We start from the raw sequence: 24,755 nt of genomic DNA, 5'->3' as shown, positions 1-24,755 counted from the left end.
ATATTTCACTGGTTGTAATTGTTTAAAACGTCATTAATTCAAAATAATCTAGGACCGATAAAAAATTGGACGTTTTACTTGTTACATTCGAACTTTGATGATGTGTCATTTTACAAGTTGAATAAGTAATTATAATAAAGGTTTTATGTAAAATTCCAACAGAAAAGCACATCAATACAAGATTGAACAAGCGTGCAACATTCTTTAATATCTTATTTCTTTATTAATAACATATATGAATCCATTTACACGGGATCGTATCAGAAATTGAAAAATTTAAACCCAAGATCGAAGTTCTTCAAGAGTGTGGAGAAACTGTCATCAATTACAATAAAAAAGTCGACAACGATCTCCAAGTTAAACTAGATATGTTAAATCGATACTGCGAGCTGTTAGAACAATTGAAAAATTCCAAATATGAATTGGTTCAGCAGAATCTTGTAATAAATACGTTTCTTCGACAATGTTAAAATTTGAAATATTGGTTGGCTGATAAGGAAGCACTTCTAAACACTTCTGATGACAATGATAAACTCATCACGATGCACAAAAAAATGGAAGAATCCCTTAACAGGAAAGTGAGTTTATCAAAAAATGAAAAACATTCAATTCCAATTTTTAGTTCACTCACTCTAATAGATTCAATGTGAGGACGGACCACTGTGAAAAAAATCGTCTAGAATCCTGATTATATTGAAAACGAAAGTAATTTCAATATGTTTTCACTACAAATATTTTTGAGCGCTCGTTTACTGAACAAGAAATATTTTTCGTTAATGAACAGAACATATATATACAGAACATATATTTATGTTTCTCTGGCTATCAAAATGATAGTTCCTCTTCATCAAATATATAATTACAGTATGGATTTTTTTGCTGAATGTCTGGATTACTGTCCTTGTAGATTCGTAACCATAAATTGTATCAGACCAGATGATTTTCGTGGAGAGATATAAATTACATCTTGAAAATATATATAGATTGATAGTTGCTTACATCAGTGAATATGACCTAAATTCATCGTTTGACGCAGTGTTGGAAATGTCTATTGATTTTCTCCCATTGTCCATTCGAATATCTGAATTATTGATTACTTTAACGCCCACACCGGCCACACCTCGCCATCACTATGGCAATGACAGTGAAATATGAAATCTATCAGCATGAAATTTCATGATTATTTAGTCATATTTCTCCTTTATCAGGAAGTCACTTATTATTTCCGAAATTGTAGACAATTTGAATGAAATTTTCAACGTACGCATTCAAAGAATTACAAATGAGTTACTAGGAGGATAACCTTCAATTTCCTAATGTCAGTCAATAACAAGAAGAATAATAAGGATAATGTTTGACTAATGATACAAAATTATTGAACTTCATCGAAAAAAAAATTCAACCACAAAATAGGTAATCGTTGATTATTTGTGGTAACCCGTTCGACTTGATTGGATTATTAGCATTGCCTGAAGTTGAACAAGTTGTTTTTCGTAGTCCTTCGTCAAATCGTCAATAATAATAAATTTTCTGGTATTCAATTCACTATGACATGTGTCAAGATTTTGTCATAATTCTCCAAATCAAAGGCGAAAAATGATAATGCGAAGTCTGATCTGATAATACCTAATTCCGAATTATTCATATATGAATATTTCTGCAACTTCAATTCAAATTACAACATTCTAGATAATGAATCGCAAATTTCAGCAGTCAGACATTCTTCAGAATAATTATTGACTTCTTGAAGAATTGTGTTCCTCTTACTGATCATTTTCTGCGATAGTAAAGATATTATGGGAATGACGGATTGGATTGACTGAAAGAAGTTAATTGCATTAATTCATTATCGAATTATGCTTATGCATCAATTTTCATTCAAATCATAAAATGCTGAGCTCAGATTTCATGAATTCATGTTGTAATTGAGGAATTGGAACTGAAAATATACCAGATATTATTTGAATCGTTAAATCCTCAGGAATATACCCGAATTATTGGCACAAGAATTATATTTGTGATGAGTTAATTATATTTTCAGTTTGTGTTCGATTATTTTTTCAGTATATAATAAGTTATACGATAGATAATGTAACTTTCATTTGTTATTCAACAAACACTGTTTCTCGCACTTGTGCCGTGTTTGTGCGACAGTTTAAATAAATAATACCTAGTTATTTATGCAACAAGTGCAAAAAGTGAATGTCTTCACCTTGCAAGCAGCTATTCACAAGCAAACAAACGTCGTTCAACATTTCTCGGCTTCAACTCGCACGGCACCTAAATTCCTTGTTTCTGAATCATGACTTTCAGGCGTTTCATAATGGCTTGTTGCGTCACTTTCAATGATCCTGCATTCTTGTTGCGTTTGACACGAGTCTTGGTCAAGTAAAGGTATGAACAGACCGACGCGGACTGCGGGAGCGGGAGCGACGTAGAAAAAATATTGTATGCAACTCGTGCAAAAATTGTTTATTGCACTCGACGTGTTGTCCAAACCGGGCCAACGGCCTCGTCAGACAATTTCAAGTCGAGTGCAATAAACAACTTTTGCAAGAGTTGCATACAACATTTTTCCTACGTTCATGCAAAAAGCAAAAAATGATTTATTGAGGTGCGGCACTAGAAAATGAAAAGCGCAACTTGAATACTTTATTATTAATATCGATTTGTATTGAAACAGGAACTAATACGTTACGAACAATTTAACTCAAACTTCATTTTTACCCTCCATGTTGAAAGTGAATGAACAATTGGTGCAATTTTCAATATGAATATTTCGTAGTGAAGTACTTTTTAAATCCATAGATTATTTGATGAACACTTGATGAATTCGATTTAATTAAGTCATGGATAATATTTAAAACATCTGACCCTATAGCTGAAAAAAAAAACATAGAAGAACTCACCCTATACGTTGACCAAATTTTTATATGGAATCTTATCATTTATTTCCCCTATTATATTAATGTTAAAGCTGATCATTGAAATAATTAAAGACTTGACAAGAATCATTCAACAATATGCGGTCAATATACAACATATATTTACCATGTCTAACTTTAACAGCAGAACCTATACTCTCACCAATCATTGCCAAATGATTAGTTTGAAGACTGCTTAAAAAACTTGACAACAAACTGTCGTTTAGCTGCCAGCAGAATTTCTTATATATTCAAAATTATTTTACAAACCATAAAAAATATTATTTTTCTTGACCAATCTGATGTAATTTTTTAATATAGAAATAATTGAGGAACAAGAAGGCCTTAACCAATCGAGACTGGAGTTCCGAAAACTCAATCGGAAATACGACGAAATGGAAAATTGGCTAAAACAAAAGGAGGTATTCCTAGTTCTTGAGGAGGATATTTGAATTACTTCGATAGTCTACAAAAATTGATAGAGGAACACAAGCAATTTGAAATTGTTTTTCATAACGAGGCAAAAAGAATCACATTTCTAGTTGGAGAGGAACCTGATGTTGATAAATTGACTGAAATCCAAGATTCAGTGATTAATCTAAGAAGAACATCGGTAAGCGATTCATTCAATCCTATTCGAGTTGGTTGATTACACAAAAATAGTTTATGGATTCGTAGTCAGAGAACGGAGGTTGAAGAAAGAAATACATTTTGCAGCTAGTGAGTCTCTTACAATGGAAAGGAAGAAATATAATATTCTCAAGACTATTTGACAGATTCTATCAAGTGACTTTTGTAAAAATCGTTTCGAAATGAAGGAATGAACTATTGTTGAATTCCAACTATAACATTTCATTAAAGTTCGTCAAATACTAGGCCTAACCGTTAAAAACTTTGTTTAAAATACAACTTCATTTTCAACATAGTCACCTTAAAGAGTGATACATGTACTGTACTCCAATGCTTCTCCAACTTTTCAATACTTTTTCTGTTGAAGGATTCGTCTTTGATTTCGAAATAGGCTTCAACTCGACATATTATACCGCACCAGAAGAGTTTTATGCATAAACTAATAAACATTTTTCCAATATTTATGAACTGTAAGCAAACGAGAGCAAGGAATCCGCTAGATCATTTATATATACGAGAAATTGAAGAGGACCCAAAACACTACCTTGTGGTACTCCAGTTTGAGTATGAGCACTTTCACAGATATAGGTATCACCATCCTTCATGATCACTGTTCTCTGAATCCTATTTTCCAAATATGATTTTATTGATTTAATTTGGTTATCTCTAATTCCGTGAGTTTCAAGTTTTTTCGGCAATATTGCATGATCGATAGAGTCAAAAGCTTTGGAAAAGTCAATGAACACAATCAGTGGTATATTGCCATTCTCCAAGGAACCCATTACGTTCTTCACCAAGTTGAAAATAGCGGTCTCTGTACTTCTCTCCTTCATAAATCCATGCTGGTGCGGAGAAAAAATTCCAAATCTCCTGAAGATTTTAAATGATCTATTTGAAAGTATATTCTCAAATATTTTGGAGAAACCGGTGAGAATGTTAATTTGGTAATCGGTAATTCGATACATCATCTTTATATCCCTTTTTATATTAAGACGTGGGACGTCTGTTTCAGTGCTACCACAATTTGAACACGAATTTTCGAGAAACTCACTGAAACATTTGACTATTTTCCTTGGATCTCCAGAAGGCAATGGATATTGTATATTTCCTTTTGTTTTGTTTTGTGACATGTATATATTTGATCAGCATAATACTTATGTTTATATTCTTATATAGTGTAATCATATTTCCTCTTTAGTGCCTTATACTCATTCAAATATTTAGGATTGACCTTGGAAATCGTAAAAAAATTATCAAGCTGAACTTTCAGATGTTTTATTTTAGTGTCAAATTTGTACTTTGATGAATGCCTCATTTTAATGTCATGCTATGGAAAATTTTCTTCAATAAATTTTTCTCGAGTAAAGTTGAAAAAGATTTGAATAATTAAAGATAATTTCTAGAATTTAAATGTTCACAAGAATTATTTACAAGTATTATCTGATAGTATTCCCAAAATAGTAGAAATTTAGACCTTTTCCTTTACAACAAGTGGTTATGTAACAACAAATTGACAATAAATATAGCAAAGAATATCTACATGGTTATAAAACAATTATGATTGATATAAATTTGTACCTGAACAGATACAAGCTGAAAGAAGTAGCTGAATATAATTACATAATAAGTTAGAATATGCTTGTTGAAAACATTCAAAAACAAAATAATTCTTTTTTGATGCTTGAATAAGAAGGCCATACTAAAAATTAATTGATAGCACTTCTTCTCAGATATCTCATCCCTTATTGAGGAAACATGCTGAGCTATCCGTTCAATAAATTATAGAGTTCAAAATATCACATCTAGTTTATCAACAAACAATAATTCGCAATCTAGAGAGAATAAAAACATTTGAGCAGACTAAATTAAATAATAAACTGCTAAAATCCAACTCAACAATGAAAGATCTTAATGAATGCCATAATTATAACGTAAAAAATTGTCCAATTTGAAGAAATTATTACTCCTGATAACTAATGACTCAAAATTCACTGTTCTATGCAAGAGTAAGGGGTTAAATCAAAATTGTTGAATTTAGGCCCTGATACCAGCAATGAAATACTTGTTTGGGGGTCAGCAATAAATAATAATAGATATAATAAGTTCTATTTTGATTGAATTGAGACTAAATTGCTTTTCTCTGCAAAAATAGAGGAATTTATTCACAAAAGCAACAATAATAATACAATAACAAACCTGCAAAAATAGAGGGACACAAAATTTTGAGCCTCCAATTCCTCTGCACTATCCTCAAATGAAACAATATTTTGACAATTCTGCAGATTCAATTTGACATTTAAAGAAAATCACACTAATGGAAACGTGATTTTCTTTACATCTCTCAGAGAGAGAAAAATTTGCAATTGATAATGTACCTACATTATTTTTCATTCATTAACAACTACTGTATCAAGATCATAGATTGAACTATAAATCAAATAATTTGACAACGTTGTGTCTAATCCTGCACAATAATATATCTGTATGATATATTTAGTTTATTTTTGTCTTGTAATATATTCCAATTCTAAAAATGACAAATTTAATAATCAACCAATAGAAAATTCAAAATGACTAAAACTGTACAAATTGAGTAAACGGTTAATAAATTGAACAACTAAATTAACATAAAGACAGAAGTACGTTTCGGAATTTTTGTATTTAATAATACAATTTTTCCTCATCAGTGCCTTATAGTTCTACGAAATTAATTGAATTTACAAACTCACCACGTGTATATCCACTCCAAAATTGCAAGCAAGAAACTACTAATTAACTAAACGTAACGGTTACTCTTGTGAGGATTCACAGATCAAGCCATTACTGAAGGTAGTCATAGATTTCTTTCTTGTTATTCTATTGAAATACATATACAAATCGACATTTACAGTTGAATCAACAATTTCAGAAATTTTAAATTTATCAATTGGTTGATACTGACTCTCTAATCAATAAATGATTACATCAAATTATAAAAGTTGAATGAGTCTTCTTGATAAAGGATATTTAATATTAATCAAATAATTTGACAACTTTGTGTCTAATCCTTCACAATAATATATCTGTATGATATATTTAGTTTATTTTGGTCTTGGAATATATTCCAATTCTAAAAATGACAAATTTAATAATCAACCAACAGAAAATTCAAAATGACTAAAACTGTACAAATTGAGTAAATGGTTAATAAATTGAACAACTAAATTAACATAAAGACAGACACTAAGTTTTGGAGTGATTCCAAGTCATCGATCTAAATTACATTTCTACTGATATGACTGCAATCACAATTTTTCTCTTGTTGCTCAGATTGTGTTCCATCTGTTTTGTCAGTTGAAATTTGTAAAACTTTCTCTTTAGATGAAGAGATGAGATTATACTCTTTCTCCCTCCCAATCGCAGATTCCGGTTCTCCCTCCGAACCTAATAACTCGTTATTGGAATGTGTCTGCGATTGTAAGCTCATCTCATCTTCTTCGCTTATCGTTGCTCTGTAACAATAAATTCGAAGTTTAGAATCTAGTTCTGTTTTTCATACTGACTCTCTAAAACAATCTAATTCTTAACCTTATTGTAAACTCTTAGGAATTGGATTTGTTCTCTGAAACAATCTCATTATTAACCTTATTTTAAACTCTTAGGGCTTGGAATTGTTCTCTAAAACAATTTCATTATTAACCTCATTGTAAACCCTGATGAACTTGTAGTTGTAAGTAATTATTGAACCCAGAGTTTGCGAGTTTACGTAAGGAAAGCAAATTCTCAGAACTCTCTTTCCCTGCAAATACATTTTGCAATTTCTTAGTGAATATGATAAAATGCAGATCTCATCTCTTGAGCAGTTAGCTCAATCACATCCTCACTAACTTCATACTCCCATGCTATCGAGTCGAATCTTTCACAGAAATCATCGACCGATTTATGTTTCTCCATTTTGATGGAGTACAAGCGAGCTCTTACCTGAAGTGTGTGTTACATTTGACTGCACTTCCTGGAGAACCTCAAACCTCTAATTACTTCAACAGGGTCTCGGATATTGAGAATTTCCTCGTGATAATTCTCCTCAATACTGTTTATGATAATGTCTCGTACCTATATACTTCTCTTGGATTTGTTGGCCTCTGATCAAGTTTTGTTACTCGTACTTGGCTCTATGACGTCCAACAAATCATTTGTCAAAAAGCTCAGATCTTAGACTGTCGATCCAGATTTCAAATTTGAATAATTCTCTGTAACATGGATTAATTTTAAATACCTGGGTTTTCTTTTACTCTAGAATTTAACCAAAAAAAAATATTCTCTCAATTCTAATTACCCCTGTAATATGAATTGATTTTCGAAAACCTAGGTTTTCTACTAGTCTAGAATTTAATCCCAGGAAAATATTCTCTCAATTCTTATGACCTCTGTAACATGAATTAATTTTTAAATACCTGGGTTTTCTAATACTCTAGAATTTAACCCCAAAAAAATTCTCTCAACTGTAATTACCTCTGTAACATGAATTAAATTTTATATACCTGGGTTTTCTAATACTCTGGATTTCAATCTCAAAAAATATTCTCTCAACTCTGATTATCTCTGTAGCATGAATTAATTTTTATATTGATTCTTTACGCATGGTGCGGTGTGAGTAGACGTACAATCTTACGCTCCTGCGAAAATTGTTATATTGAGGTAGTCAAATTGTTGTAATTAACTTGAATTCTTGATTGAAAGATCAATAAATTAGTTATAACTAGTACCTGTATGCAATGGGTCCTAAGGTAGTTATGGACATGAAAATCACCGTAAAAGAAGTTATCAAGGAACTCTTATCTGACGAGGATTTTATCAATCGCATATTAGCAAAGGTGACGTCAAATATTCACGAACTAGAAACACGTATAAATGAACAAGATAAGAAGATTCAGTATCTCGAGTCAAGATTAGACGACTGTAAACAACATGAAAAAAGGAATCATGTTTGTCTATATGGAATTCCCGAAGAAGAGGATGAAAATATCAGTAGGAAAATGATGCACATTTTTAAGGATACCATGAAAATTTTCTTGACGCCCGATGACACGAGTATATCGTGTTGGGGAACGAAAAGGTCAAAAGGAGCGGCCCGTCATTATTGTACTTGGTAGATATCAAAACAAAAAGAAGCTTATTGATCACAGAAAACACTTGAAGGGATCTAAGATGTTAATTTGTGAGGACTTAACACCTAGAAAACTCGAACTACTTTCGAAATTAGGAATAAAGTTTGGAAGAAGAAATGTTTATAGTTTTGATGGTAATATTCATGTTAAAATGGGTGACAAAAGGAAGAAGATAAGTAGTGTTCATGACTTTTCCGATTTAGAAGGTCAAGGTTTAAATGCTTGACCTGCAAATATTTCAGATAACATCAATGTTTGTCTACCTAGAATAGAAGTTTATATTAAATTTGCTTCGAAGGGGAGCGGGGGTTTTTTTTCTGTTACGTTGTTTTTCTTTACTGGTTAAAGTTTTTCATTTTTCAGATTTAATATTTTATAATTGTTAGTTGGGTTCAATTTATTGATTGAATAAATAAGTTGTTTTTCTTTACTGGTTAAAGTTTTTCATTTTTCAGATTTAATATTTTATAATTGTTGGTTGGGTTCAATTTATTGATTGAATGAATAAGTTCTGAGACTTCATCATTAACGGTTTCTTGGATGGAGCAGATGAGGCGAAAATATGTAAGCATCCGGCAGCGAAAATTTTTGATGATCTTGGTAAGTTGAGGAATGAGCTTGGCCGGGAGAGGAAATTTAACTTATTACATTTAAACATTAGAAGTATGCAGAAAAACTTTGATGAACTGACTATATACCTGAATGAATTGAACTTAGAGAAGATTGATATTATTTTGTCTGAAACATTCGATATACTTACACCATCTTCCAATCTATAATGATGGCTTATCGGTGCACATTGCTTATTTTAATGAACCTCTCTTTCAACGTCGATACCTCTAGAACAAATTATCAGTTGTTTCATAATTTGTATCACTAAAATTAGTGAGGCAATAATAAGTTATTGCTTCGAACAATACCATGAACTGAAGAAATTGTTTCACGGAGTATTCAGAATCTATTCAATTTAAAAATATAATAATAATAATACTCATACCTGTCGCAATTTCTACTATGCAGTTACTGCGCGCGGACATAGTTCCTTCACTTCTCAACAAAACTCACACCAATTAAACGATACTACAATGAAACGAAAATTTGGCATCCTTTTGTATATCGAATAAACAAGATCGGACCAGTCATGCGAGAACGCCCCACTCTGTATATAATTGTTATGGTTAATGAACGTCTCCAGTCCCTCAATGTGGTTGACCGCCGATGAAAGTCAACTATTTCGATATTAGAAATTTTATCTTATCTGTATATAAACCTGAAACTAACACTTGGCTACTTATACAAGCCCGGTAAAAACGACCGTCGTCATGAGAAATGCTCATTTCGAATTTTCTGTACCAAGCTCGAAAATCATATATTCAAGCTATTTGCATTATATGCAGGTGATGTATGTAAGGAAGGAAAACGACTTCATGATTCGATTCTTGTATGAGAATTAGAAGGTGTAGTTCAAGTTTTTTTCGAAATCAGCCTCATTTCCAAGATACATTCTGGACAGCCCAAATAATGTGTTGGCGAGTTTATGGTGTTTGATATTTGTAACTGCTCTGAATAAACATCGAATACTTTTACTCTACATAATGTTCGAAATTATTTTTGTCAAAAAGATATTTCAGATATGTAATTCAACTTTGGAAAAGAATATCGAAAGTGTAGAGTAGATATACTTTTTTTGAAATAAACCGAAGCTCACCGTTTTCAATACAGACACACGAAATCTTAGAATATTTCATTCTATGGTGCACTAACTCATTGATGTGAAATGAGAACTGAAGAGATCTAGTGACACTAGAAAAGTATTGACAATATATAAATTCTGCAAGAGATATTTTGTCATCAGGACTAAATGGAAAACCATAACACAGTTGAATTCTTCAAATATATTGTGTAGGAAAACAATTATTGAAGAAAGAGGTAGGACACCATTTCCATTCTGTATTAACTGTATTTGGACATAAAGTGATCATCTATCTATTTCACAACAACGAAAAACATCTCGCTTTGTTCGAACAAAATTGTAAGAGAATGAAAAATTGTTTCGTCATTCGAAAGAAGTCTTTCACGCAGGCGGCAACGGAGGTTAAACCGGTACTTCCAAATTTTTATTGATACGAAAAAAAATTCCACTTCGAGTCAAAAATACGATTAAAATTTTTATCTGGATGTTTGTCGCTGATCTCTGAATGCCCTCAACATTTGTTGTTGTTCAAGCGACTTAACGCTTGAAGAAGGTCTAACCTCCGATGCCGTCTGCGTGAAAGAATTTTTTCGAATGACGATACAATTTTTCATTCTCTTACGATTTTGATGGAACAAAGCGTAGATGTTGTTCGTTGTTGTGAAATAGATATTTTAATCAATTTATTTCCATATACAGTAGATACTCTTTCTAATTTTCATACAAGAATCAAATCATGAAAACGTTTTCCTTCCTTACATACATCACCTGCATAGAATGTAAATAGCTGAAATATATGATTTTCGAGCTGCGTACAGAAAATTACAAATGAGTATTTCTCATGACGACGGCCGTATTTACTGGGCTTGTATAAGTTGCCAAGTGTTAGTTTCAGGTTCATATACAGAAAGGATGAAATATCTAATATAGAAATAGTTGCCTTTCATTTTTGAGGGACTGGAGACGTTGATTGGACCATAACAATTATATACAGAGTGGGGCGTTCTCGCAAGTCGAATTCGATCTTGTTTATTCGACATTCAAAAGAGCGTGAAATTTTCGGGTTATTGTAGCATCGTTTAACTGGCATAAGTTGTGTTGAGAAGTGAAGGAACTATGTCCACGCGGATCAAATGAATAGTGAAAATTGCGACAGCTATGATTATTATTATTATTACATTTTTTTATAGAATAGATTCTGATTACTCCATTAGTTCATTATATTCATTAGATTAGTTCATGATATTGTTTGAAGCAATATTTTATTATAGCCTCACTAATTTTAGTGATACAAATTATTCTTTTTCTTCTTCTTCTTGAAGAAGAATAGCAACCTATGTCCAGGAGTGGACGAATGCAGGTTGAAGAACCTGCATTCGTCCACTCCTGGACATATAGGTCTCTTTCAACCGCTTCCATGTCTCCCTATCCTGTTCTACGTTTATCCACCTCTTACCAGCAATCCTCCTAATACAAATTATTACTCAACTGAAATCTGTTCTGTAGGTATCGACATTGAAAGAGAGGTTCTTTAAATTAAGCAATGTGCACCGAAGAGGCATCATTACAGATCGGAAGGTAGTGTGAATATATTAGAAGTTATTCCTAGCCAAGAATATTTTAATTTTTCCCTAGGACCCCATACATGCATTTCTGATTCGAATCACACAGAATGTTAAAGATGAGAAAAATAGTTTTCGTTTTCGCATAATAAGCCGAAAATTATCTCGAACGATAGAGTTCGACTCCCTGATGAAAAATCATATGTCAAATTCTTTGTTTGTCCTTCCGTCAGTATGCCTGTTTGTCTGTATGTCATTCCATCCGTATGTCTGATTGTCTTTTCGTACTTCTGTATGTCCGTCCATTCATATGTTTCTTGGTCTGCCTTTCTGTATATCTGTGTTAAAGCAACAAACAACAAGAAGTTGGAAAATGGAGTATAAAGAATATATCCCATAACATTTTTATCATTATTGCTATAGTTACGAAACAAAAACATTCTACAGGCGCTTTTTTTCATTAGTATCTATTGGAGTAATCATTTTTTATTGCAATTAGTTATTATAGTTATGATACTATCTTGTGATTTTTAAATGTATATCATAAAAATTTCTATGAGAAATGAAATTGCTTTCATTTCCCTTTCATAATGTTAAGATGATATATAAATTGCTCATCAAACTTTATAAATAGTCAAAAAATTCAGTTTCACAAAGCAAATCATCCTAAAGCCTATCCATTATAATCTGTGAACGTCATATAAATTTGGTGGCCACACAGTTTTCTGAATTAAACATTGCCGAGTATTTTCTTTTCAGAAATTTTCAACTGATAAATGATACTCTTTGAATGTGATCAAAGGGACAAATCTAACGATGTTAAATTCATAAATTTGGGTGCCCACCGATAATTAACATTGTCTGAAGTTCACAATATGATATTTGCCATGTGAAAGTAAAGCTTTCGATGATATTTCTGATTTACATCTGAAAAAACACGTTTGTATTATGATTTCAAAACTTAATTGCAATGAAAAATGAATGATGACTATTTTGAGCAGTTCAATAATTAATTTATGTTGTATATCTGAGACAAAATTTGATTAGCTCCTCACAAACAGAGTGGGCAAATTTCGATGTTTTTGCACTACAACTTCTAAACCTGAGGTGATAGACAAAATCTGATACCCCATACTCTCGGTCTCTTGTTCTGAGAAACTAACAAGGGTAGAATTCATTTTTGACCACCTTTCGTTTTCGAGTTATAAGCGAAAATTGGAAAAATGGCGATATCGAAAAACTTTTATATCTCCGCTAATACTGATGCTAGAGCTCCGAAATGTAAACATTATAGAGGCACTTTTTTACGTAGAATCCAGTTATGTTCTTTCAAAGGGGAACACTAAATTTCTGTGTCATTTCTTGAAAGCTTGAAATTCTCAAGAAAAATCTAATATTTGATACTTCTTCAACTGACGTGGCACTTAAAATAAAGAAATAAAACAGGAACGCCACATATGGTCAGAAGAGGAGAAGAATTTAGTACTTCAAACACTTCATGTAATCATGTAAGGAACAAGAAGCATCCCAGAATAGATGAATGTATGGAATTCATTTCAATTCATTCACCAAGTTTCTAGAATTATGACTGAGTTAGAATTAAAATCCTGTTATATATAGAATTCCAGCAAAAATAGATTGTTATCGATAATATTTCATTGAGACTGAGAAGTATTCATTTTATTTTTGTTTTGTTATTTTCAAACCTTGTTTGCAGATTTGCAGTCATGTGATGTTTTGAGTTATTATTATTTTTTCAATGAGTTTTTCAATCAAATACCCGCTCACAATATCTATTTCCTTCACACATTCTAATTTTTTCAGATGATTTCAGTTTCTGAGACAAATTCTAAGAATATTTATCTCATTCAAGTAAGTTGTAACTTAGAATTATTACTATTAAACGTATTGAGAAATTGACAAAATCATAATATCTCTTTTGCCATTTATTTTTTTCTCGATGTTTTCTCGCTATGAATTCCACACCATTTGATTGTTCGTCCTGCTTTTTATGTACTCAGTCCAAAAATGGTCGATCAAATACAAAATCTCACGAAAGTTTCGCTGTAGTCTCTTCAAACACAAGAACTCATTGATTCACGTAAAAAACCTACATAACCGAAATTTAAGATAACATATTTCATCAACTACCTCCAGATACAAACATAATATAATCGTGATGTGGCGGATATATTGTACGATATCAATATTTTCTGAATTCATTATTATTCACAGAGACAAATTTATGTTTGATTCGGAGTTCAATCGATTAGATTTGATGCATAATGCATAATATATATATATATATATATATATATATATATATATATATATATATATATATATATATATATATAATATATAAATATATATATATAAATATATATATATATATATAAGTATGATAAGGGGTGTGGGAAAATTGATAAGTGTTATAATTTCACTCTTCTTTATTTCATTTAGTCGACGTTTCGATCCCGATGGGGACCTTCTTCAGGACTCTACAATAGCAATAGAAAACAGTCAAAAACATGGCAATCACAAAACATGTAAAAATAGTACATACCGAAATACAGAGTTGTAAAGATCTTATTTGAACACAAATCAATAGCTCTCAAGAAAGCAATGAACAAGAACATCAACAAATTTAGCGAAAAAAGATCTGATATTTCGTTAGCACAAGAGTAGAAATCAATTATCATATGTAAATAAGGTAAACAGAAAAATCAACAAAATGAGAGGTTGTCAAAAATGTTGTCAACCAGACTTGCCACAGAATACACGCACATGACAAATGAAACATAGAATAGCATTAAATCACACTTGGTCGCAGTAATTCACTCTCACCGAACTCAGAACAAATGCGATTATTGAAAGACTCCATGAACCGAATCCAATCCCCTCTCACAGAAATAGTCCGGAACACAGATTTCATTATTACGTTATCCCGACTGTAGAACTTGTGAAAATATTCATTCCATTTGATCCGTCCAATTCTCTGCCACCAAACTGGTCATAATGAATCAAATAAGTATAGATGGAGCTAATATTGTTTACATCCCTTCTGTAATTCATAGAACAAGTGTGTCGTTTAATATGGTACATCTCTAAGAAACATCTTTTCTTTCCACTAACTGCACATTCAAGAATTTTGGTGGAATCATAATCCATTGGGTGATCTTTGTCCCGGGTATGGTCTGCTAGGGCACAAATCTTATTTGGATTCTTGATGTCGCTCTTGTGTTGAGCAATCCTTCTCTTCAAAAGCTGAGATGTCTGACCAATATACACCTCACTACATATTGAACATGGAATACAATACACCACACCACTCATATTATCAACAGTCATCCTATCTTTCACTCGACTGTATAGTCTGTCAATTTTAAAATAAGATTTCGGAATCAATTTAATTTGTGTGGTCTTTAGGAGGTTAATTAATGCATTAGTCATACCATTTATTATATTATTATTATCAATTTTCCCACACCCCTTATCATACTTATAACTATTGTTGTATATTGGGAATTAAAATTGTTGATATATATATATATATATATATATATATATATATATATATATATATATATATTATATATATAAATATATATAAATATATATATATATATATATATATATATATATATATATATATATATATATATATATATATATATATATATATATATTCGTATTCAGAATGTCAACGTGTGAAGATGTGCCATATGATCGCGCAGCGAGTCCAAGTATTACAACGGAAAATACAGATAAAATTTGCAATTACTGTAATCGCAAAGTGGGTGAATATGTGAAATGCATAAAGTGCGATGATATTTTTCACCCCTCTTGCTTAATTAAAGCAGCAAGCAGGAAAACCACCACCTGTCAGCATGTAACTAGTGAGGAAGGGAATGAGGAAATCTCTGCTAGGACGGAGAATAAGATATTGCATATCGAAATTGGTTATTTGAAGTCCTTATTAGAAGAAATCAAAAGTAAGAATAAAATTTTGATTGATAATAACAATCTTTTGAAAGACAAAATATCCAGCCTTGAAACTCAAATAAAAAGTGGTAAAACTCCAGCAAAAAAATATGTAAACACAACATCTCAAGCACAGAATAACAGATCTCAAGATAAGATAACTGCACCCGCCACTGTCGACGCATCGTTCGCGAACGCATACAGTTCTGTGGTGAAGGAAAATTCCATTAAGGCGCATGCTCTCCGACCACAAATGTCATTCGAAGGTCCGGAAATAATTGTAAACAAGCCCGTTAATGTCGAATATGGAATAAATATCAAAAAGAACGTTTCAAATGTAAATGAGTCTGCATCAAGCTCTAGTATAAAGGAATTAGATGACAAGGGAGAATGGATTACAGTTGAAAAGAAAAAAGGGAATCGCCAATCAAGAACTAATAAGAAAGTTTGTTATGGAACGAATATGGATAGCACAGATAATGCAATAAAAGGAGCAATCCGTAGAGGATGGATGTATGTTGGAAAAATCGCAGGTAAAAATATTTCTGAACAGGATGTACATTCTTTCTTGAAAAACATCGAAGGTAATGAACTTATTACAGTAAAAAAACTTAATACTCTTGGACAAAACTCTGCGTTTAGTATTGGTTTACCCAGTGATGAGGCATACAAAAGAGTATTTTGTGAGACATTTTGGCCTCGAGGTGTAATTTTGAGAGAGTTTTCTTTCGACAGAAATTTTTTCCAGAAGAACAGAGTAACCCAGAAAACGTAATTCCTATCCATAAATTCAAGAAATCTGAGTCAACAAAAAACTTTAACCTTATCCTCCAGAATGTCCGGTCCCTAGGTACAGCTTTGAATTCACTACAGTTGATGGCTCAAGAAGAAAATGCTGATATAATTGCTATCACAGAACACTGGAAGTGTAGAGATGAACTTCAGATGTATAAAATGGTCAGATATAAACTGGTTTCAAGTTATTGCCGCTCGAAAGGGAGTCATGGAGGGTCTGCAATCTACAGTAGAGAAGAGCTAAACTGTACTGAAAGGTTGGACTATAATTTGCTTAGTATATCAAATGTCATTGAGTGTTCTGCTGCTCAAATTTCCCTGGAAAATCACAAAATATTGATTGTATGTATTTATAGGCCTAATTCTCAGCCCTTAGCTGATGTGGATCAATTTTTGGAAAAACTGAGAACAATTTTAGAAAGATGTACTCTGGAAAAGGCTGAACTAATTTTAGTTGGAGATTTTAATTTAGACATCCTCTCGAGCTCCCCTGACGTCCAAGAATTTATATCTCTCCTGGAAAGTTTCAACCTGAAATTTAAAAATTTTCAGCCGACACGCCCTGTTTCAGGCACCTGTTTGGACAATATTATTACTCCCCTTGCAGGACAAACGAGTGTGATCGAGTACCATATTTCCGATCACTCAGCACTGAAGTTTACTACTGCATTTAATCATAAACAAAAAGACAGAACAGTCAAGAGAAGAATTATTAATGATGAGTCCACCAAGCTTTTCCTGGAAGAATTGTCTTTGTTGAAATGGGATGACATTTTCACTAATCAGGTAGATCCCGGTCAACTTTGGAATATATTTCATGAAAGATTTTCTCAGACTTTCGAACAGTGTTTTCCTAAAGTCAATATCAATGTATCATCAGCAAGGAGAAACTTCAAACTAACACCTGAATTGATTAATATTAAGAAACAGCTGGATTTGCTCTACATAATTTCTTTTTCTAGACCTGAATTCAATGCCACATATAAATCCACCAAGAAACAATATGATCTTCTATTATCCAGAACTAAGAAAGATTACTTCAACAGCTTCATAAGGAACTCGGATAATAAGTCAAAGGCTTCCTGGAGGGTCATAAATAGTCTCACAACAGGCAAGATGTCTTCGGCAGTATCTGGTAGTCATGACAATTCTTCTTTGATGCCAGATGATTTCAATAATTTTTTCATTGATTATCCATCTATACTCACCGAAGGCTTGAGTAAATCTCCCAGTGAGGAGCGGGATAGGCTTGGTAATTCTTTTTACATGTTTGACGTTTCACACGAGGAAGTTCTGAAAACCGTAAAATCTTTGAAAAGTAAACAGTCATGTGGTTATGATGAGATACCAATGAAAGTTCTCAAACTGTCAATAGAAGTTATTCTTTCCCCTCTATGTTTTATTATCAACCGTTCTTTTAGAGAGGGCATTTTTCCTGACCTGCTGAAAATTGCCATTGTGAAACCCTTATATAAGAAAGGTCCTGTTGAGCATCCAAACAGCTATAGACCTATTAGCATATTGTCTTCGTTCTCTAAAATCTTCGAAAAAATTTTGTCCAACAGATTGCTGAATTTTTTCCACAAATTTAATGTCATTTCGATTCATCAGCATGGTTTCGTGAAGAACAGAAATATTGAAACTGCCATATATGAATTAATTAATGATGTTTTAGTTACCATGGAGCAAGGTGAGGTACCTATGGGATTATTTTTAGATCTCTCCAAGGCATTCGATTGTGTGGAGCACGGAAGATTGCTGGAAATTCTTGAAGATTGTGGAATAAGAGATAATCAATTAAAACTAATGGAGAGCTACTTGTCATCCAGGAAGCAAATGGTTGCTATGGAGGTGGATGGTGAAGTATTGACGTCGGAGGAGAGAGAGGTTACTATGGGCGTACCGCAGGGAAGTATTCCTGGACCGATCCTGTTTATTGTTTACATCAATCGGCTACCAAAGGCCAAAGTTTCAGCAAGGCACTCAATGGGGATGTTTGCAGATGATACCAACTATAGGCTAAAATCCTCTAATATTTCAACAGCTATTGAAGACTCTAATAATGTACTGAAGTCGGTGGGAGACTGGTTTCGTAACCACAATCTCATCTTGAACATCGACAAGACACAATGTATGTTCTTTTATAGTGAAAGATCTAAGCTGCTCCATCCATTGTCTATAAATATTTCAGGTAATAATCTCATGGTCAAGGATAGTATTGTTTTTTTAGGAATTGTAATGGATAAACACTTGAAGTGGGGACCTCACATTGAACAACTTAGAGGAAGACTAAATTCTGTATGTTACATGCTTTTTATGTTGAGAAATCAGGTTGATTTTGATTTGTTGAAACTTGTATACTTTTCTAATTTCCAGTCAATTCTATCATATGGGATAATCTTTTGGGGTAATGCTTCTCATGTTTGTGATTTGTTTGTGATTCAAAAACGGGCATTGAGAACTATATTAAATTTAGGCTATAGACAGTCTTGTAGGGGTTTTTTCAGAAGCAATAATATACTTACCATCTCTGGTTTGTACATTTATAGATTGTTGATTTTTTTCAGTAAACAAAATCATTATTTTGAATCGTTTAAGAATTTAAATAATACAAGAAGAATGTTCCCTTTCTATGTACCAGTTCATAAGACCACCCTAAGGGAAAAAAGTGTTGAATGTATGGCAGTAAACTTATTCAACTTATTGCCCTCACAAATAAGAAATCTCTCTTGTCACATAAAATTCAGGAAAGCTTTATATGTCTTAATTTTAAGTTGTGAGCCTTACAATATTGATGAATTCAAACAGTTTTGTAAAATTTAGTTGATTAGATAGTTACGTTTTTTGTATTTTGACTTGTTCCATCTTTACTTCTTTATGTGTAATTTTATGGAATAAATAAACATTATTATTATTATTATTATTATTATTATTATATATATGTATATATATATATATATATAATATAGGAATAAAGGGGGTAGAGGTATGCAAAATATCGATACCATACACCACAATGTAGTCAAGGATATGAGAGAGTACTTCAAATCAAAACACTTACCTTTCTATAAAGCTCTCTCCAGGGAAGATCAAGGCATTACGGCGCTGAACCTGGCTTCTGAACATCATCCGGCTGAACCTCCAACCATCGAGGAACTGTGCGAGGATTGGCATGGCAGGGCACTTCACGGAAGATATCCAACGGTCCTAAAAAATAGAGATATAGATACAGAAAGATCGCTCTCATACCTCAAAGCTGGATACCTTTTTCCAGAAACGGAAGGTAGACTGGCAGCGATCCAGGATCAGGTGGTCCCTACAAGAGCGTATCAGAAAAACATAACGGGCAGAAATCTTCCTAGTGATAAGTGCCGTAAATGCTCTCAGGCACCAGAAACAATTCAGCATGTCACATCATCTTGCCCCGCGCTCGCTCCCAGGGAATACACGGATCGGCACAATTCCATGGCAAAAGTATTCCACCAAGCCATCGCCCTGAAATATGGATTATTAAAAACAGAAAGAAAAATACATGAATACTTACCAAAACAAGTTCAGGAAAATGATGCTGTGAAGGTGTATTGGGACCATCCACTGATAACTGACAGGCCAATCGCGCACAACCGGCCTGATATTGTCATCCTTGAAAAGATGGAAAACCGAGCCACTATAGTTGACATCACCGTACCGGCCGACGACAACGCTGAAAAAGCGTACACTGAAAAGATAGTTAAGTATCGCGATCTGGCATTTGAATTGAAAGAACTGTATAGACTTACCCACATAACTATACTTCCTCTGGTCATCACTACGAATGGGCTGGTTGAGATGCATCTGACTGGGAACACAGCGAAACTTGGACTTCACGAAGACCTAATAGAGAAGGCGCAGAAGGAGGTGATCTTGTGGACCACGAGAATTGTGAGAAGTTTCCTCACTAGCAATTGATTGTTGCCTTGTTCTGTGAGGAACCGGCAACCTCGAAGCCTTACCCAACAACGGTGATTAAAAAAAAAAAAAAAAAAAAAAAAAAAAATATATATATATATATATATATATATATATATATATATATATATATATATATATATATATATATATATATATATATATATATAACCCGGGCGTTGAGAGCAACAGACCTGACATGGTCGTTTGGGAGAGAAACGCAAGAAGTCGGCAACCATCATCGATTTTTCAGTGCCGCTTGACCAGAATCTCTCAAAGGCTTATGGCGAGAAAATAACGAAATACGAAGCCTTATCAAGACAGATGAAGAGCACCTACCAACTGAATAACGTAAAAGTAAAGCCACTGATTATTAGCTGTAACGGGTTGGTGCACCGAAAAACAGTAAAACATCTACTTGAGATGGATCTCCCCCATAACACCATTGCATGGATGCAGAAGGCCGTAATTTTGGGAACGGTCAACATAATACGGCAAGTACTTTTCCCTCATTAACAGATGGGATGGCTCTTGGCAGCGATGCCCGGGTCATCTGACTGATCCACATTGCGTGTGAAGGTAAAAAAAAAAAAAAAAAAAAAAAAAAAAAAAAAAAAAAATATATATAAAAATATATATATATATATATAGATATATCAGTAATTTTCGTATTTTCGTACGATCCTGGTTGTACTGAGGATTACCTGTTTCTGCGAGCTTGAGACGACTTCGCGGGGGAGACACAGTCTATCTGTATTTCCAATAAGGTGCTCCTCCACGAGTCCGTTGACAGAAATTATCAGCGGGAGTATGCTGATCGACTTGAGCTTGTACAGTTCGCGCAGTTGAAAGGCAAGATCGGCGTACTTTGACAATTTCTCCGTATACGCTCTCGTGAGGTTATCGTCGGCAGGTATCGTGAAATCCAGTAGCAGACATGTTTCCCTCTCCATGTCGAATAAAGCAACATCCGGTCTGTTATGCGCGACCCCTCTATCTGTGATAAGTGTAGCATCCCAGTATAGCTTATAGCGTTGGTTTTGCAGGAGCGTCTTGGGCTGATACAAGTGTGGCTGCTCTTCATTCTGGATTAGACCAAGTTTTAAAGCTAGTTGTTGGTGGTAAATTTTGCCCATGGCATTATGTCTATCTAAATAATCTCTTGATGATATATATATATATATTGGCAAAAAAAAAATATATCCCTACTAGCACAGCTTACCCTTGGCCTACTGGCCCGGGTAAACTGGGAAATAACCCCACGAAAGTGTGAAGCAAAAAAAAAAATATTGTACGAGAACGACCTGGTAAAAATATTTGTAGAATGAAGAGCCGGAGCGAGCAGTCTCAGATGTCGAAGCTTCAAAGTATGGACATCGGAGCGAAATCTTATTTTATTATAAAGATATGGAGGGGTTTTATAGAGAATAATTGAATGAAACATTGAAACAGAGTGAAACTACGTTTTTCCATATCCAGCCAATTGCAATCAGAGCTTATTTATCACCGGTTGATATTTCCTAATTCCTACACTCTTTTTATACGTAGAATCAACTGAAATAATGAAGAATAAAGGTTTTAATTTGTAAATCTTTCGTTTTGATGAATTCGAGTTCTCAAAGTTCATGGTCTTCTGATAAACACTATGTACACTTTTGGAGCAACCGGAAACAGTCTTATAATTCTACGTATTTGTAGAATCGAAAATGAAAAAGGGCTTTTAAAAAAAAAACTTCTTCTGCAGAAATATTTGAAAAAAATATGAGTCCTTCGCGTCACCATTTTTTCACAGGAATCCCATTAACTTACGAACCATTGAGTAAATACCCGAGGTAAGGTATATTACTGAAATTTTCATCAAATAAGCTATCTAATGATGCAATGATATACTGGGTGTGCCATTTGAAATAGAAAGTAGTAGTCTGTTTCCGGTATAACCAGAAGTTGTAGAGATCTGAAAATATTTTAGAGTGAAAGGACATTGTCTCACATCCCAACATGCAAATTTTCAGCACAAAATTATGATTAGTTTTCTATAAATGCCTAATAGGCCATCGCGGTGAACAGTACTATGTAGTCGGTGCTGATTGTCAAATCATCATAATTTAATAAGTTCTATGGCATTTTATGGATATCTGAAACAAATTGCCATTGCAACCATGAAATTTTTCTGAAAAAGTGACCTACGTCAAAAAGTACCACAGATAAATGATGACAAGTGAGGTATTTTGAAATCAGAATTTCATAGAGATCATGAGTACGATATAAAAATTGGGCATTCTCACTGAAAAAGATAGGTTGGTATGGTGTTTCTCCACTTTCTTATGCTCTAAGTGCTGTCGATTCCGACAAAAATTGAATCATTCTCCTTGCCCCAAATTTACAGGGGTTATCGACCGATCAAGCACTATTCAGCATTGACTCACCCTATATATAGACCCAAAATCTCATCCCGATAATAGGCAAAATTCATTTGATGGCTATGGATTTAGACCCTTTTAATTCTGTTTTCGTAATTATTGAAAAAATAAATTCGGAAACGAATTTTGGCGGAAATTTTATCAAGTATTAATAAAAATAAAAATGATAATCGTCTTTATTGTATAGATTGTTGAAAAACAATTCGTTTCGGCAACATCCAATTAATCAGAATCTATTCATCAGATTCCACTGAAATTTTGTATGTAGATATACTCACATAGTCAATAGTCTTGGCCCCTCCTATCAACTCTCAACTTGTTGAATATAACATGACAATTTTTGTATGTGAAATCTGCACTTCTTTATCACTTAAATGAAAACAATCAACAAAAATGTTCCTTGCTCGACGAGAAAAGGTTTGGAAAGGTCCATTCAGACTAGAGAGACTCAATTTCGCCCAGGAAGTTTTACCTTTTCAAGACGGATCGATAATGTGCAGAGGTGTATAATATTCCGTCGCCGTAGCCCTCTTATTATAGTTGAACGAACAATGGCAGAAAACATTATTGAACAAATCACTTTATATCTGCGCAACGAATTTGAGGCTAATTTCATTAATCAGGATGATAACGCCTTACACGAAGGGCTCAAAATATCGTTAAAAAAAACAATATCTAGAGAATGAGCTGGCCAACAACTTCAGGTATTGAGATATGCCTGGAAATTTCATTTAATACTTGAATCGTGGGATGCCTAGCTGTATTGGGCAGTTGATTGAAAGAAGAGGTGGTAATACGGACTATTGATTCAGTTTTGGAATAGCTATAATTAATAATAAAAAAAAAAAAATCGATTAATTGAGATTTTTGCTATTTTGTCCAATTCCACATAAAGCAAAAAGTAACAAAAAAAGATTTTTCTATCAAATATATTGCAGTAGAATTAAAGGAAAATATTCATCTCATTTCCATACATAGACTGTTTATTTCTTGAGGTACCTAGGCGGCAAGACATTTAACGATGTGTCATTCATCGATGGAGTTATATCTAAAATTCAGACTGGACTGAAAGTTCGACTATAGTGCAAAAAATACCAGGTTCGAATCCTAGATGTTGTACATGTCTGGTGATGGTTCAGGCGGCCACTCACGAGACACCCATGTTCGAGCGTTCGGATAATTTTAAACCCGCCACTCACGAAGCGTTTTTTCGAGCGTTTGGAAGCAGGCGTCCGAGAGATTTCAGTCGGGCAGTCAAGTTCATTCTCTGATTTACAGTCGTGCGGTCGTGTTCCGAGCTGCCCGACTGTAAAATTATCCGAACGCTCGAACATGGGTGCCTCGTGAGTGGCCGCCTTTATGCCCGCCACTCACGAAGCGTTTCTTCCAGTGGTAGCTAGCGTCGAAGAGATTACAGTCAGACAGCTCGGGACACGGCCGTACGACTGTAAATCAGAGTATGAACTTGACTGCCCGACTGGAATCTCTTGGTTGCCTGGCTTCCCAAAGTCTCGAGCAAACGCCTCGTAAGTGGCGGGCATTGGGTTGGTGGCTAATGACCGTAGCAGTCGATGCCTTCAACAAAATAAAAAAACACTAAAATTCAACTATGTATATCATAAGACAAAACAAATGCAACACCAATAATGGTG

At 33.5% G+C, this 24,755-nt stretch overlaps 1 protein-coding gene and 2 long non-coding RNA genes across 4 annotated transcripts in view; 1 reads left to right on the top strand and 2 right to left on the bottom strand.

Annotated features, from left to right (window-relative positions):
• LOC123686192 (spectrin alpha chain-like) overlaps positions 1 to 24,755 on the top strand; it is a 134,262-nt gene that overhangs the window by 15,703 nt on the left and 93,804 nt on the right. The gene's annotated exons all lie outside the window — the stretch shown is intronic.
• Positions 6,787 to 24,189, bottom strand: LOC123685888. 2 transcript variants are annotated; one of them, XR_006748370.1, is made up of 3 exons: positions 23,382 to 24,189; positions 7,515 to 7,783; positions 6,787 to 7,045 (listed from the first exon to the last, which is right to left on the bottom strand). It is a non-coding gene; the product is annotated as an uncharacterized LOC123685888 (long non-coding RNA). The 2 variants fall into 2 exon arrangements; XR_006748371.1 differs by lacking the exon at positions 23,382 to 24,189 and adding an exon at positions 8,075 to 9,883.
• Positions 19,763 to 20,674, bottom strand: LOC123685883. The gene is made up of 4 exons (XR_006748364.1): positions 20,515 to 20,674; positions 20,280 to 20,453; positions 20,000 to 20,230; positions 19,763 to 19,942 (listed from the first exon to the last, which is right to left on the bottom strand). It is a non-coding gene; the product is annotated as an uncharacterized LOC123685883 (long non-coding RNA).

The sequence above is a fragment of the Harmonia axyridis genome, chromosome X, assembly GCF_914767665.1.
Source record: "Harmonia axyridis chromosome X, icHarAxyr1.1, whole genome shotgun sequence".
In the NCBI taxonomy this organism is placed as follows: domain Eukaryota; kingdom Metazoa; phylum Arthropoda; class Insecta; order Coleoptera; family Coccinellidae; genus Harmonia; species Harmonia axyridis.
Note: the sequence above shows the minus strand (reverse complement) of the source record. Positions and strands in the feature narration are given on the sequence as shown.